The sequence below is a fragment of the Cnephaeus nilssonii genome (assembly GCF_951640355.1).
Source record: "Cnephaeus nilssonii genome assembly, chromosome: 9".
Classification (NCBI taxonomy): domain Eukaryota; kingdom Metazoa; phylum Chordata; class Mammalia; order Chiroptera; family Vespertilionidae; genus Cnephaeus; species Cnephaeus nilssonii.
The window spans coordinates 17982137-17998835 of NC_137080.1; positions in this window are offsets into that span (position 1 = coordinate 17982137).

The window sequence follows — 16699 nt, forward strand, 5'->3', positions numbered from 1 at the left end:
GTTCCTCTTGAAAGGCCAGCATAATGAACCGTACTTACAAGGTCCTGCTTCCTCTGAGTTCCAGTACCAGGGTGAGGCTCTGGAGGACACATTTGTCTGGCATCAGAGCAGAAACTTGGGGGTGTCTTTCTCTGAGAGGAGGTACTGGCAGGGATTATTGTCCCCATGCTGGGACCTCCCCAGTCTCAGGGCTAACAGCCATTTCTGTTTGCTCTGCCCTGGTGATTCCCTAAGACCCCACCTCATCCAATTTACAACCCCACCCAAGCTGCCTGAAGCAGCTTTTTCATATGAATGGCCTGTCCTTGAAAATCTCAAATAAGCTGCAGCTGGGTCAGGGAATCCCAAACCTATCAATCCCAAACCAGACCAGGCACCAGCACCAACCTGCCTTGCTTCATAGCTGGGCCCAGTCTGGGCACCTCCAAACCCGATACAAAGAAAAGGAATCTGCAGACCTCTCATAGCTCCTGCTGGGTGGCCACAGGCAGTGGCTGACTTTGCAGCTCCCTGGAGACCCAAGAGCCAGTGTAGCCAGTGGTCAGTGTGAGACCATACCAGATTACAGCTCTACATATCCATAAGCGACACACTCAAGGGGCAGACTCAGTGAGCACCATAGCCCCACTGAAGCAAGTCCTGCTTCATAGGAGTATCTCCTGCATAGCAGCTCTCCTACTGTAGTCATAGCTGGTCCCACAGCCAAGTGGCCTGGAGGTCAGTTCCTCACAGGGATACCAACAGCAATCAACTCTCAACTACAATAAGACTGTGCTCACAGCCCATAGAAGGGTGCACCTAGAGTTCCCAGCTCAGGTGATTGAGGAGGCTGAGCCACTGGGCCTATAGGACACCTACTACAAAAGGCCACTCTATCAACTTAAGGAGACATAGCAGCTTTACCCAATACATGGAAACAAACACAGGGAAGCAGCCAAAATGCGGAGACAAAGAAACATGTCACAAGTGAAAGAAATGGAAGAAAGCAAACTACTGGCTATAGAGTTCAAAACCATAGTTATAAGGTTACTCAAGAATCTTCTAGAAACCTCCATGGGACTTAGTGAGACTTTCAAGGATCTTAGTGAGAATGCCAAACACATGGAAAATGACCAGTCAGAAATTAAGCATACACTGACTGAAATAAAGAATAATATACAAGGATTCAACAGTAGAGTAGAGGATTCTGAGAATCAAGTCAACAATTTGAAATATGAGGAAGCAAAAAACAGCCAACAAGAAGAGCAAAAAGAAATAAGAATCCAAAAATGTGAAGATAGTGTAAGGAGCCTCTGGGACAATTTTAAGAGTACCAACATTCATATTATGGAGGTGCCAGAAGAAGAGAGAGAGCAAGATATTGAAAACCTATTTGAAGAAATAATGACAGAAAACTTCCCCTACCTGGTGCAAGAAATAGACTTACAAGTCCAGGAAGTGCAGAGAACCCCAAACAAAAGGAATCCAAAGAGGACCACACCGAGACACATCATAATTAAAATGCCAAGGGCTAAAGACAAAAAGAGAATCTTAAAAGCAGTAAGAGAAAAGCAGTTAGTTGCCTAAAACGGAATGCTCGTATGACTGTCAGCTGATTTCTCAACAGAAACTATGCAGACCAGAAGGGAGTGGCAAGAAATATTCGAAGTGATAAATAGCAAGGACCTACAACCAACATTACTCTACCCAGCAAAGCTATCATTTAGAATTGAAGGTCAGATAAAGAGCTTCAGAGACAAGAAAAAGCTAAAGGAGTTCATCACCAACAAACCAATATTATATGAAATGTTAAAGGGCATTCTTTAAGAAGAGGAAGAAGAAGAAAAAGGAAAAGATAGAGAATATGAACAACAAAATGGCCACAAATACATACCTATTAACAGTTGAATCTAAAAATAAAAATAAAAAATAAATAAAAATAAAAAAATAAAAAATAAAAATAAATGAATAAGAAATCTAATGAACAGAATAAATTGGTGAATAAAATAGAATCAGAGGCATGGAAATGGTACAGACTGATGATTCTCAGAGGGAAGGTGGGTGGGGGGCAGGAAGAGATTAAACAAAGATCTTGAATGCATATATGAATTACCTATGGACAGACACAGACAATATGGTGGCAAAGGCCTGGGGTGGAGTGGGAACCAGCTGGAGGGAGGCAATGGGGGGAGGGTGGGAAACGGACACCTGTAATAATCTCAATAAAGATTAAAAAACAAAAACAAACAAACAGAAAAGAAACACTTGGTTAGTCTTAGATTATTTTGTAATTGTTCACCCAGATGGTAAATATCTTTAAGTAATACTCCTATTTCCCTCATTATCTCCAGGAGGGAGTTAGGCACATAGAGGCTGGTCAGTGTAGGGATTGGATTGATTGGTAGACTTTTAGTGACAGAGAAAAGCTGATGTTTTTAGAAGAACAAACTTAAATGATCCCATAAGTATAGAAAATATACTCAACCTTATTAGAAAAAAATAAAAAAGGAAATCTAATTAAACATACTTGGACTACCATAGCATACCCACCTTATTTTTTAAATATTAGAAGTTTAGAAGTTGGATAAAAATTACATATTGAAATGGATATGGAGCAACAGAAAGTCTTGCCTGTGGCTGGTAGTATTATAAACTGGTACAATCATTTTGAGAAACAGTGTAATGTTATGCAGAAATGTTGAAGGGATGCAGTTTCTACAACATGGGGGAGAAGTTGAAGTCCTTAAGTGGTGGAAAATCTTAGATGGAGAAACAGAAACCAGTGACTCTTGGCATTCTGTGGAGCAGCAAAAATATCATAAGGTCACCTGTAAAGGAACCTGTAGAATAGAAAAGTCTAGTATGGGCTACTTACTTATCCTATTTACATGAATGTAATGGAAATGGAGAAAAAGTAATCAATTCAAATGGGACAAAAAGTGAATTGGTTGAATTAAGTATCATTGGTGGAGGCAACTGACATTTCAAATACTGTGATCTTAGAGAACTGGACACTATTGGGTCACTCCTATAAAGGCTAAAGGTGAGAAGTTAAGCTTGTTTAGAAAAGATGGGGGAAGGGCTATGGTTTGTTGATAGTTTCTTTTGTTCATTATTGCAATGATGGAGAGAAGGATGAATGAAAATGAAATATTTACAGTTATAAAAAAGGCCTTTTCAAACCATGTTTTACCTTTTGTATTTTATATTGTTCCTTCACATATCAAACAGCTATAATTTGACCTGTATAGTAATCAGCAGAAGAGTGATTCTTGACTGCTCTGTACTCATTTAGGGTATATTCCTGCTGGGTTTAAAATAGTCACAGAAGTAGTAGACAAGTGACCAAGTTCTCTCTGACCCTAACTCCCTAGTAGTGTCCCCATTTTAGGATTCTGCTTTCATAGCACATTGACATATGGATTTCAGGATCCTACATTATCCCACTGAGACAGAGATAGCGAGAGGAAAAGGGAGAGAGAAAAGGAAAGGGAGGGAGGGAAGAGAGAGTGGGAGAGAGATTCAAATTGGTTTATTGCTTTGATGTTTTTCACTAGAACCCTAGTATTTTCTGCTATTTCCTTTATGCTGAATTTCTGAGAATATAAGTACCAGAGAAATACATGTTTATCCCATTAGTTTATAAAGAAGGAATCAAGACCATTACATGTTAATGAAATAAAGTCATACCACTCACTTACCTTCCAAAACCACTGAAATCCCCAGTAGCAGAATTTTGAGAGGGTTGAGCCATCCAAATAATGGTACTGAAGTGATGGTTGTAAGATAACATCCATTTGCAAAGTGCTTGGCATTTCTAGGGAGTTGTGTCCCTTCAAGATACTACTAGTACTTAGTCCTAATTGGTCAGAAGCTTGAATTCTCCTAATTTGAAATTCCCCTAATTTTTGCTTTTGGCTCTCTTTGCATTTTTTTCCTCTTTCAGAATTTTTAATACAATGGGAGTTACACTTGAGATTATGGGGTGAAGACTTAGACTGCTGGGCTACACTTTTAAAAAATCCTCATCTGAAGATATATTTATTGATTTTAGAGAGAGGAAGGGAGAGAGAGAGGAGAGCAAAACAATGATTGGTTTGCCTGTCTTATGCACCCCAACTGGGGATTGAACCCACAACCTAGGTATGTGTCCTAACCAGGAATCTAACCTATGGCCTTTCAGTGTAGGGGATGATGCTCCAACGTGTGGGAAACCGCCTATTGTCTTCACTATCAGAGTAGTGTGGACAGGGATCCCGGAAGGCTGGTGACCCTTGAGCCCTGGCAAACGTCAGAGCTATGCACCCACTGTTTAGTCGAGACAATGGTAGCTGAAGCAACTTCCCCACCAGGCAGTCATGTAAATCCTTACTGATAAGATAGTCTGTCTGTTACTGGAAATTGCCTGCCTAAGGGCTATAGGTGTATCCCAAACTGAATAAAAGGATGGCAAGGCCTGAGCACAAGAGGAGTCCTTCCTCTTGAGTTGGGCTCCCGCTTGGTCCCCTAATATTTCCAAATTATTATTTCTTGTCTCGCCTCTTTCATTTGCGTGCAACCCCTCTTCCAGAGCCCGAACCCTGAACCACATGGGACATGGGACCATCACACTAATGAACTGAGCCACATCAAACAGACCTGGGCTACACTTTTGAATGGATAGGATGAATGACCACTTGGATTAGTTCCTTTGGTTAAAAAGATAGAAACCTGAATCAAACTAGCTGGGGCAAAAAAAAGAGTATTTATTGGAGCATACTTTGTTGTCAAATGTGATTAAAGTAATATGACTGATCATCCTCTGGGAGGACTGAGCTGACACAGGCTCTAGGAATAGCTGGAAGTGGGGGCACTGTCAGTCTCTAGGTTGGCCTTTTATCTCTGCTCTGCTTTTGTTTTTTAAATTTATCTTTATTGTTGAGAGTATTACAGAGATCCCCTTTTTATTCCCCATTGACATCTTCTAGTCTGCCCCGCCCACTGCCCCAGGCCTTCACCACACTACTGTCTGTGTCCATGGGTTGTGCATAGGTGCAAATAAGTTCTTTGGTTTTTCCCTCCCCCTGAGCCCCACTGCCCCACCCTTGTCTTCTCTCTGAGATTCGTCAATCTGTTCCATGTTTCTATGTCTCTAGATCTATTTTGTTCATCAGTTTACTTTGTTCTTTAGATTCCACATATGAGTGAGATCATGTGATACTTGTCTTTTTCTGACTGGCTTATTTCACTTAGCATAATACTTTCCAGGTCCCTCCAGGTTATCTCCAGGAGTAAGAGGTCCTTCTTTTTTGCTGCTGCATCGTATTCCATGGTGTAAATGTACCACAGCTTTTTTATCCACTCATCTACTTATGGGCATGGGCTGTTTCTAGATTTCACCGGAGGAGGCCAGCTTCCTGTCCTACTTGCCCAGCACCTGCAGCCCACACCTTGCTGCTCCCACTACCAGAGAGGCATGGGCTGACCGCTTCTAATTTTAGTTGAAAAAGAAAAACGAAGAAAGGGTTCTGAATCCGTCTCTCCAGGACAGAGGCTCACCCTTGGTGTGTTCAGCCAAGGCCAAGAGGCCATGGTATGATATCCTGCATGAGGACCAAGGGTCTTCTCATTTCACAGATGTGAAAACTGCTGCACAGGGAGGATAACTAACTTGTCCAAGGTCATTCATCTAGTACAATACATTGTGATTGGTGTTTATAGAAGCCATTAAATAAAATTAGTTATAATTAAACGTGTAATCATTTAAAAACACCTGGGAAGATCTTGAAACAGAAAGCACCAGAAACAAAAGGGATAGAATATATTTGATAGGTTTTATAGTACCATCTAGTGGTGATCTAAAGAATTTCACCTTTACTCTTATTTCACTCTGTAATAACCGAGGAAATTTTACTTTGTTTAATGTAGTCTTTAAAAAGGGACCCTAGGGAGATATATTTAAAATAAATTTACATGGTTTATGGGCCCAGTAAGAGAAAACCACACATTTAAAGAATCATTCCAATTGATATTCAAGAAACCGGCTGATATTGACAATAATTTTGAAATTTAAAAAATTTATGATATATTCTTTTGCAGAAAATAGCCATTTATTCTCAAATGCAGTATAAAATGAACCAAATTTCAAGGTTTGCAACAGACAGTCTGGTAAGACTTGTGGTCTTTCTGGGGAGCAAAGAGTTGCTACTACCAGTGAGGTGAAAGTTACATAAGCGCTCGAGGCCTTTCCTGAGGATGTGCATGCTTAACCCAGAGGCCTGCACTGCAGCTGCTGGCCTGGAGAGGTAGCCACAGGGCGCAGAGCTGGCCGCTCAGCCTGGGTCTGAATCCACATGCCCACTCCAGTCCACCAGCCATTAGGACACAATGCAGCCAGCCACGCTGTTCTCTTTAATAAATGTGTGATTTAAAATAATATGATTCAAACACTTATGATCCCTATATTACAGCACAGTTTTAAGGTAAGGAAAACCTGGTATCCTTATATAAAAACATTGATCTCTTGACTGAATGCTTTTAAGACTGTATTTAGTTCAACATCATTTGATGAATTTTAGTATACATTTACATTTCTATTGCAGAAGAGATATTTCATAGTGCATGCGATCAATAAATGTGTCCCTGGACCACTAGAGGTGTAACAAGAGATTTACATATCTATAGAGAATTTACTATATAAATAACTCCAGTTTTTGATGAGGTCATTTAAATCTTGATATGATCCAAGGGGAAAATTTCACCAGAAAGTAGGTAACTTGAACGTGATATTTTTTCCCCTTGAGATAACAGGATTTCATGATGTGTGGAAATATTATTCTACTCTTCTCCCACATTAAAAAAAAAAAGAGCTGCTTTTCCAGCTGGTTAATTCATTTAATTTTTAAATCTTGCATTAGTTGCCAGCATGGGAACAATTTTTGGTAACCGAAGGGCTGATGAATGCAATGGATTGAATGGTGAGATTTAAAATTAGATACATTTTGAATGTAAATCTCATTAGTGTGGAAGCAAAGGTGTTTTTTAAAAGCTGTAGTTGTGTGTGTGTGTGTGTGTAATATATTTTACTAAATATATCTGGAATATTCTTGAAACCATCTGGTTTCTTAGTAGTCATTTAAAAATGTATTACGTTAACCACGATTTTAAAAATGTTTCACAAGGGATATAGAAAGCAGTAGCGCCTGCAATATCGCCCTCCCTCCCCCCTCTACATCATCCTTCCTTGTAGAGAAATGCTTGATGAACCTGGGATTCATCGAGAATCAAGCATCAACTACACAACCAGGGCTCAAGATCTTGGAGAGCCTGAAAGAGTGGCATTTGGTCATATTCTTCTGATTGTGGAAAGTGTGCTGGTGAGTCCTTCTGTATCCAAGCATGACATGATTCCTGGCCATCTTTTAAGCAATGAACACTCTTATTCATCAATTCTTCATGGCATGACATAACTTAGCCTGCTTTTGGCAGTGGCCAGAAACAGTTTTGCAAATTATTTAGTGACACTGAGAGACAAGTCGGCTCAGGTGTGGCTAGAAAGGATCTAAGCAGGTGTGTTTAAGGGCTAAGGTATATCTGCTACCTTCACCACAGTGACAGAGTCCTCCCCTAAGCTCTAGCGGAGTGGAGCTGTTGGTGCCTGGCTTTGCCTCTCAACTGAGCTAAGGTTTAAAAGCACAAATACTTCCATGACTCTACCTGAGGCCAATCTTTAAAAGGAGAGGTTAAAAAAATAATAATAAAAGGAGAGGTTGATTGGGACATCGCTCATGCTGACAGGACCCCAGGCTTTGCTGAGTTGGTTTATGAGGGAAACCAGATGAGACAAAAAGAGTAGGCCTCTTTCCCCAGGACCCCTGCAGGATAACTCAAAGATGGGGGATGGTAGCGCCCTTAAAATGGTTATCCTGCTTAAGTTAGTTAATCTTGGATTAAGAAAAGTGGCTTCAAAGTGAAAATATAAAAATGAAGAAGTTGTCTCTTTCCAAAAGAAGTGAAAACTAAGCACATGTAATGAAAGAGTGTTTTTTATTCAAATTATTCCATGAATTCTTTTACTTTATTTTAATGTTGGCCAAGAACTTTCTTAAGGAACAAGGTTGAATTTTAGATAAATACTGCATAATAATTAGGAAAAAAACCCAACTCTGTTATTATTCTCTCTGGAAAACAAGTATTTTTTGAGGAGGGCCACTGTAAGTTTGTGCATAAATCAAAAGATTACTACTCTGATCTATGTTTCACAGTCCTGGGTCTCTGTGTGTCTTCACAGTGAAATGTCATGTGTTTGGCAGGGTGGTGATCTGCTTCATTCACTGGAAATCATGGGAGGTTGAGAAATGAGGAAGACAAATTTTATCTGTAAAAGCTTATGATTGATTTTTGTTTTGACATGTAGAAAATTTGCCCCTGTGTATGATAGGGACATAAAAAATTTCTATAATTTTTGATTAAAAAATTAGTTTCTTGCAGCAAAGGGATACCACATAATACCAAGAAGCTCTTTTTTTTCAGTTGTTTATATGCTTTTAAATTTAATACAAAATTCAATATGAATTTGAATGCTGCCGCTAACCTACAACCACTGCACCCACATTCATTCTTGTATCCAGATATCTTGAGACACATTATGGTTTCATTTTATTCCTTCAATGGAAAATAGCACTTTGGTTCATAAACTAGCCTGTTCTTTCTCTCAGAACCTCATGCTCAGGCTCTCTCCTGTTTTTATTTTTTTATTTTACTCAGCTAGTTCCCTGATTTCCATGATCTAGTTGGATGATTTCTAAGGTCAACTCGGGCTGATCTGTCAAACTAATTGTAAATCTAGCCATAGTCTTCTTTTATTCTCTATGCTATAATCTCACAGGCACTCCTTATTGTGACTCTATGTTAAAAATGTGATAATTTCAGGGGCCTATGCTATTTTTCAGGGGCTGAATATTTGCTTTGACATACCTCTGCCCTAAACAGCTTGAACATTTATACCACATCCATGCTTTCAATAGTACTGAAGTTCATCTATAACTAAGGTAATTAAAAAAAAATAAGTCTGAAATGTTAGCTTTCTCTGCTATAGCTTCAAATTGAAGTAATTCAACATTTTAAAATTCTAAAAAGTTTCAAAACTTAGTCTTCAATGACACAGGCCATGGTTGGTATGATTTACCAACTTAGTAACTTCTCAGGCTGATGGGATTTTCCCCCAAGAAGGCAATTGTGTACCTCTTGCTGGTAAGTTGCCTCACTGGGTTGGTCACTCTGTTGGTGAACAAGTATGTAATTTTATTGATGCACTAGAGGCCCGATGCATGAAGATTCATGCAAGAACGGGCCTTCCTTCCCCTGGCTGCCAGCACCGCCTTTGCTAGAGCTGGAGCCGAATTTCTGCCTTCCCACGCTGCCCAAAGGCCCTGAGTGGCCAGGGCAGTGCGGAAGGCCTGTGTCGTCACCATGGCGATGATGCAAGCATCCTGCCCCGCCCCTGGCCGCTGGGCGCCTGCGTATGCAAATTAGCCCATCATCTTTGTTGGGTTAATTTGCATACTCACTCCTGATTGCTGGTGGGCATCGCGAAGGTATGGTCAATTTTCATCTTACTCTTTTATTAGTGTAGATTAGCCAAAGATGCTCAACAACTAAAAACTCGAGCATATTGAAACCCAGTGACATATTACTGGACTTAATGGGAGACCCCTTTAACAAGTTAAGTACAGGTTTCTATACTATTTCTACACTTTGCAGGGCCCAAGATTCAATCCTTTAATTAGTCTAAACCAGTGGTCAGCAAACTCATTAGTCAACAAAGAGGCAAACCACGGCTCACAAGCCGCATGTGGCTCACAAGCCGCGATTTGCTGACCACTGGTCTAAACCACAATACAGTTTCCTTTTCTGTCAAAGAAAGGTTTCTTTACTTCAGAGGGCCACTCAGGGAAGTTTCTTCAATGGGCTACCTTTTTACACCTGAGCAAGCAAAAACAAACAAAAAACCCGGTGTTCATTTCAATAATGGAGGGTCTTTGACATTTATTTAATAAGACATTCTGTTGAGTGAACCTGTTAGCTTTCCTTCATCTAGATCAGTTTCTCAACCTTGGCACAACTGACATTTCAGGCCACACAGTTCTTTACTGGGGGGACTGTCATGTGCATTGTAGGATACTTAGCAGCATCCCTTAGCCTGCCCACTAGATGTCAGTAGCACCCTCTCTTCTGGGTTTGACAAGCAAAGATGACTCCAGACATTGCTAGTTGTATCCTGGTGGACAAAATTGCCCCTACTTGAGAATTACTGGTTTAGATCAACAAAGGGTCTGAAGTGTTCATTACAGGGCCTGTTGAGTTCATGTTTTTAGGGTCTGCTGCTTATAGTGGCAAGTAACTGAATGACAACAGTAACTTATTGCTCTATTGCTCTCACTGATTTCTGTGTTGTTTCCTAGCCAGCAAACTTCTGTGAGTGGCACACAACGACACCGTGCTATGAGGCTGGTGATACGTACTTACAATGCAGTATTATATCAACCTTAGAAAGAACAAAGTAAGTTTATAAGTACAGGCATTTCTTAAAATTTATAAACATCTCTGATAAATATACATGATTAAATTACACTAAACAAATATAAGTTGAAAACTGCATAATACAATTCCATGTTGGTAAAAGAAACCTAAGTATGTATCTGAAAGAATACAAAGAATTTCTACCCAAATTTTGCAACTCAATTGTTAAATTGTTGGTTTATCATCATTAGGACCACTGGCCTAAATGAATGAATAAATAAATAAGAAAAGAAGTTAATGAGGGTTAGATTATCAAACATTTAATTATATATTTTCTAATTTTTAAAAATTTATCTTTATTGTTGAAAGTATTACAGAAGTTCCCTTTGTGTTTTGTTGTTGTTGTTGTTGTTTTCCCATTGATCCCCTCCTCCCTGAACCCACCCCTCCCAAGCCTTCACCACACTATTGTCTATGTCCATAGGCTATGCATATATGCATATAAGTTCCCAGTTAATTTCTCTCCCCCCTCCTCCCCACCCCCACATTCCTCTGAGATTCGTCAGTCTGTTCCATGCTTCTATGTCTCTGGATCTATTTTGTTCATCAGTTTATTTTGTTCATTAGATTCTACATATGAGTGAGATCATGTGATACTTATCTTTATCTGGCTGGCTTATTTTGCTACTTTCTAAATAGTATTTTTATTCTTTACATCCCCCCCACCACCACCACCAAATAGCCTAATTAGCAAATTGTTAATGGAAATAACTTTGCATATAAAAGTCACTATTTGTTTTAATAGTCCTTAAAGATGAACAAACCCAAAACACTAGTAATTATTTAATGATTAGGTGTTTTAGTTAGGAGGATGGGAAACATCCCCAAAATTTACAATTACTGGCCTCTTTGCATTTGTCCTCTCTTTCAGCAGGGACCAGTGTCCGTTCTCTTCTACCACATGGTGGCAGCATCTGAACACTGCCACTCATTTCCTCTGGGGCAAGTCCACATTTTTAGGTAAAACCGTGGTCTGTGCAGTCGGATTAGAGGGATGTGGCTAAATGAGACTGCGTTGCCCCAACTGACATGCTGTGTAAGTCTTCTTCTTTTTATTTTTATTTTTATTGAGGTATTATATGTGTACATATCTTACCATTGCTCCCCCACCCCACACCCATACATGCCCTCACCCCCCATAAGTCTTCTTATGAAAATACTCTCTGTGACTCCCACCCCCACAAGGCCAATAGGTGTCAAGTAAAATTAAGTGTGAAATATGCAGGGAGAGCTAATGAGGCTGACTCCCCTGGAAGAACAGCACAGCAGAGAGGGAAAGTCTAGAGCTGAAGGCAGAGCAGATAGTTTTACTAGAAATCCTCTGGCAAACCAACCCCCAGTATAGAACACAAACTGCCAATAGAAACATTTGAAGCCTGTGGTTCACGGAGTGTAGCTATAACAACAAAACAAATTTCACATCCTGCTCAACTAGACTGGCAACTCCCCCTCCCTCCACTCCCCCTACATCTACCCAAAGGCCTAACAGAAGGAAAGGTATGCCTGAGTGAACCCACATTTCTAGTTCAGAATCCAATATAATCTGTCTTTGTAAAATGGTGGAGAAATATTTATTAATATCTAAATATGTTGCGTGTTCCAAAAATGTTGGGCCATATAAAAAGTCAAGGAAATTAATGTACTTCCAAGCTGCAAAGAAATTAGCACCACACTCAGATACGTTACAGGTGTTGAAACCATCTCAAATAGAATTTAAACATCCAGATCAGCGATTTTCAACCAGTGTGCTACAAGAATTTTTAAAACATGCAATACCTGACTATTTCGTCAGGGGCACAGACTTCTCTTAGATTGTCAAATAAAAAAAAATGGCAACAGCCAACACAACAATAGCCATCCAGCATGAATGAGTCAAAATTATACCTACATTTTTTATTTTTAACAGATAGGCCAAAAAATCTATTTTTAGTGTGCTGCAGAATTTTAGTAATTAGTTTATGTGTGCCATGAGATGAAAACGGTTGAAAATTGCTAATCTAAATTAATATGTTAAAGACTCTAATGGAAAAAGTTGTCAATGAACAAGATTATATATGTAATTTCAGCAACAATGTATAAACTATTGTAACAAGATAGTAAGAAGCTAGGAAAATTCCTAAGCAAGTGGAAACTGAGACAAGGAAATTAAATAAGACCAAACAGTTTGGGCAGTTTACAGCCAGATTGTAAATAACAAGCCCTTATCTTCCCCAACCTAGGATGCTTGAGAACAAATGGTTAATGTCCCTCCTCCCTAACCAGAGGATACACAGCTTAAATCACCCCAGAACTGCTGAAACAGAAAGGGGAGGAAAGAAGAGAGAGTTTTTCTTACCCACTAAACAAAGAAGTCAGCTGTTTTAGGGGAGGAGGAGAGGGAAAGTTTGTATCTCACACATTAAACAGAGAAGTCAGTAGTCTTGGGGCTTCTCAAGATAACATCACCAGGTGCTTCTCCTAAGTTCTAGGACAGCCATAACAAAGTAAAAGGAAGGCCTTGAGAGTTAACCTGTACCAAGATCTTCAGCAGACAAAATTTGAAACCTACAGACAAAAAGTATAAAACTCCTCAAACCCCCACTAGACTCATTCTCAGATTTTCTGGGATGCCCTTCTGTGCTTCATAAGCCAGATGCATTTTGACAGATTTTCTTGCCTTGATTCTTTAATAAATTTACTTGCTTTACTTCTTTAATGAGTTCACTTCATTCCAATGCCACTGTCTGGTGTCAATCATATTAACTCTTTCCTACAAAACTGACAAGAATCAAGAAGGAGGCAGCCCTCTCCCTCCAACTCAGGGGGCTGTGCAAAAACACCTTTCCTGGTGATTCAGATGCCTATCTATCTATATATATAAAAAGCTAAGTGTCTATGACACGCACTGACCACCAGGGGGCAGATGCTCAATGCAGGAGCTGCCATGACACACACTGGCCATTTAAAAACAAATGTCCCCGTGAACCTGGCACCGACAAAGCAACACTTAGCTTCCCCCAAGTGGGACACAGGCCCTGCCACCACCTTGGAGCAATACCCCACCAAATCGCAGCCACTGCCACCAAGACCCCATGGTTCAAAATGCAGCCCACAGCCCAGCCCAGCCCAGAAATGGTCACCGTGGGTGCTGGTAATGACTTCTCATAGCAATGCTCAGCTTCCTCTCCCTAGCAACTAGCCTCCTTGGAGTTTCTTCAGCCCAGGAATCTGACTTGCTTTATAGAAAGGTACAAACATTTTACAGTTTAACCAAATGTTCATGAAGCATTTTCCCGTGCCATCACGTGGGAAGCTTTATCAAATAAAAATTAATGACTGTGTTCTATTTATATACATATATTTTAAATGTTATAAAGTTTCAACCTCTAAGCTTGGCAGGACAAGGTTGCTGAATGCTTCATTAGCTTTTCATAATGTAATCAAGGTCTCATATAAACTCATTTATATGAGAAGCCAATATTTTATGACCAATTGATTCTAGTAAAGTCCAAAGTAAAATTTGCACACATATGCAAATGAGCCCTAGCCAAAAAGAATGCTGTTCAAAAGTAAATTTTAAGCTTAATACAAAGGAGAAATTTTAAAATCTCTTCTACTACTATTTACAAAGTAAACTAAAAGTTATTATTCAAGCATTAAATCTCACCATTAATGAGACACGATAAGTAAAAAGAGAGTTACTTTTACTTGAAATGTATGCATTGCAGTATTGGCCAGCATCTGAAAAGCAACCAAGGTTGTTGCTCTGTTTAAAAGTAAAAGTTTTTAAAAGAAACTCCCTAAATGTGGCTTAGAAATTACTCTGGAAGGAAATACAGAGGGAAACTCCTTTCAAATATTTAGGAACTGTGATTAAAAGTCAATGTATTAGGCCTTAAAAAGTAGAAATACAAAAAGAATTGCCTTAAAACCTTCAATGACTTTTTAGAAACCATTAAAGGACATTAATTAGTTAAGACCTTATCTAAAAATCTCTATGGTAGAAATGACAAATTTATTAGTCAATTAAAATAACTCAGTGACACAAGCTGTCATTTCCAGCAATTTTGTGAAAAGTAGAAAATTCAACAAATTACGAGACAGTCAAATCATAAAATGCCAACATCAGTGGCTAAAATCCCAACTTGAAAAACAAAAAGGGGGAATAGTGGAGAAATCTCCTGTAAATAAAATACATCAAGCCTTAATTACTTTAAATTTTTTCACTTGTGATGCTGATGGCAAGGCACCCATGAAATTATATTGGTGTCAGAATAAGCCAAAGGAAAATGGTCTGGTTAAGTGGAAAAATCCCGAGTCTGGTTTATGGAAGAGCCCCTACCCCTTGTTAGCATTTGGTCAAGGATATGCTTGTGTATCTCCAGAAAACGTCTCCAAGCCCATGTGGATTCCTGCAAGAAATACTAAATTTCAACATGAATCTGAGGGAGGAACTGACCAGATTAATGAAGACCTTGCACCTGGAACTGCACCCTGTACCTGCTCGACTATTCCAGCCACAGATAGCAGTAGCCCCAAGCAACACACTGAAGATAAGGAGTGGGAGGAGAACCAGATGTATGACAAACAGTCCGGAGATGACCTGGGGGATAGTGAATAAGATGGTCCAGAAAGCTGAGTGAATTTTCGAGGAGACCAAAACTCCAAGAACACCTGAGAACGTCTTTCTTGCCATGCTAGCAGTCATCAGTTGTGCGGTAATACTACCAGGGGCATATGAGGAAGTATATTGAACTTGTGTTTCTGACCCTCCATGGGTAAGACCCCTTACTTGGACTGATCCCCTGCCTAGTGTAGTCACCAATAATACCAAGCACCTTGGTCATCCAGGAGGACCACAGGTGGGATAAGAAAGTATATGGGCAAAGTATAATTACACAGGTATCACCACCCAGCTTCCCTTTGGTATGACACAGAATCCAACTACTGCTCCTTTGTGTGTAGAATTAAAGAGAGGTTTCTGGTTAGCATGGACACCAAAGGAAGGGGAAGCAAAAGCTCAAATACATCTACTATCACTCCTTGCTCCTAGGAGAGGTACAGAAAATGTAACGTTACTAAGACATCCCCCCACTAAGCCATTATGTAAAAAGTCTAATGAATGGCACCCCACCGAAGAAGAAATTAATTGGCAAGACTGTTATAGTGACCACCCCACCAGCAGCAAACTTAATAACAGCTTTTTCTTTGTGGATTGGAGCCCCTACGGTTCTGCGAATAGTAACAATCACACCTTAACATGGAAGGGGACCGCATCCTATCTATATGTTGAAGCTAATCACTCCATTTCATGGTATGGAGAAGCATTTGTTGGATCTCAATTACAACATGATAATTGGCCCCTACACAATATGCAATGGAAATTAGCTGCTGCACTTGCACCTATAAAATGGTATAGTTTTAACTATAGCTTAGATAATTCCATTCTTAGCTTATGGGGAACTCCCAATAAGACAGTGTCTGCCACTGCCTGTGTATTTGGTCCTTTTGTACTCCTCTCAGGCCCCATCCAGATGTGCCTTAACGTAACAAACTATCTGTATGAGGCATCATGCACAGGCTGCACACTATCCCATTGTATTAATTCTACATTCCAAAAAGATTCCCTCATGATTTTAAAACAACCTGCTTTTGTTTGGGTTCCTATTAACCTAACTGAGCCTTGGGAATATCATCAAACCTACCAACTGTTACATGACCTGGTAAAAATCTTAAAATGGCAAAAAAGATTTCTTGGAATGTTAATAGCAGGACTCTTTACCCTCGTAATATTACTTACTTCTGTGGGAATTGCTGCTTCATGCATGGTACAAACTGTTCAAACTTCTCAGTTTGTACAACAAGTTAAGGAAAATGTAACTAAGACCTTGTCTATACAAAAAAGAATTGACAGCCAGTTTGAGATAGAATTATCAGTACTAAAGTCTACAGTTTTGTGGATGGGTGATAAAATCCACAGCTTAGAGCAAAGAATATCCTTTCAGTGTCATTATAGTTTTTCCCAGATTTGTGTTACCCCTGTTCCCTATAATAGTACCTTATACCCTTGGGAATTAATAAAAAATCACCTTCTTAGTGCTTGGGGTAAAGGTAACAGAACCCTTGATATTTTAGAATTACAGCAGCATATTGTACAATTATCCCAGGCAAACTTACAAAC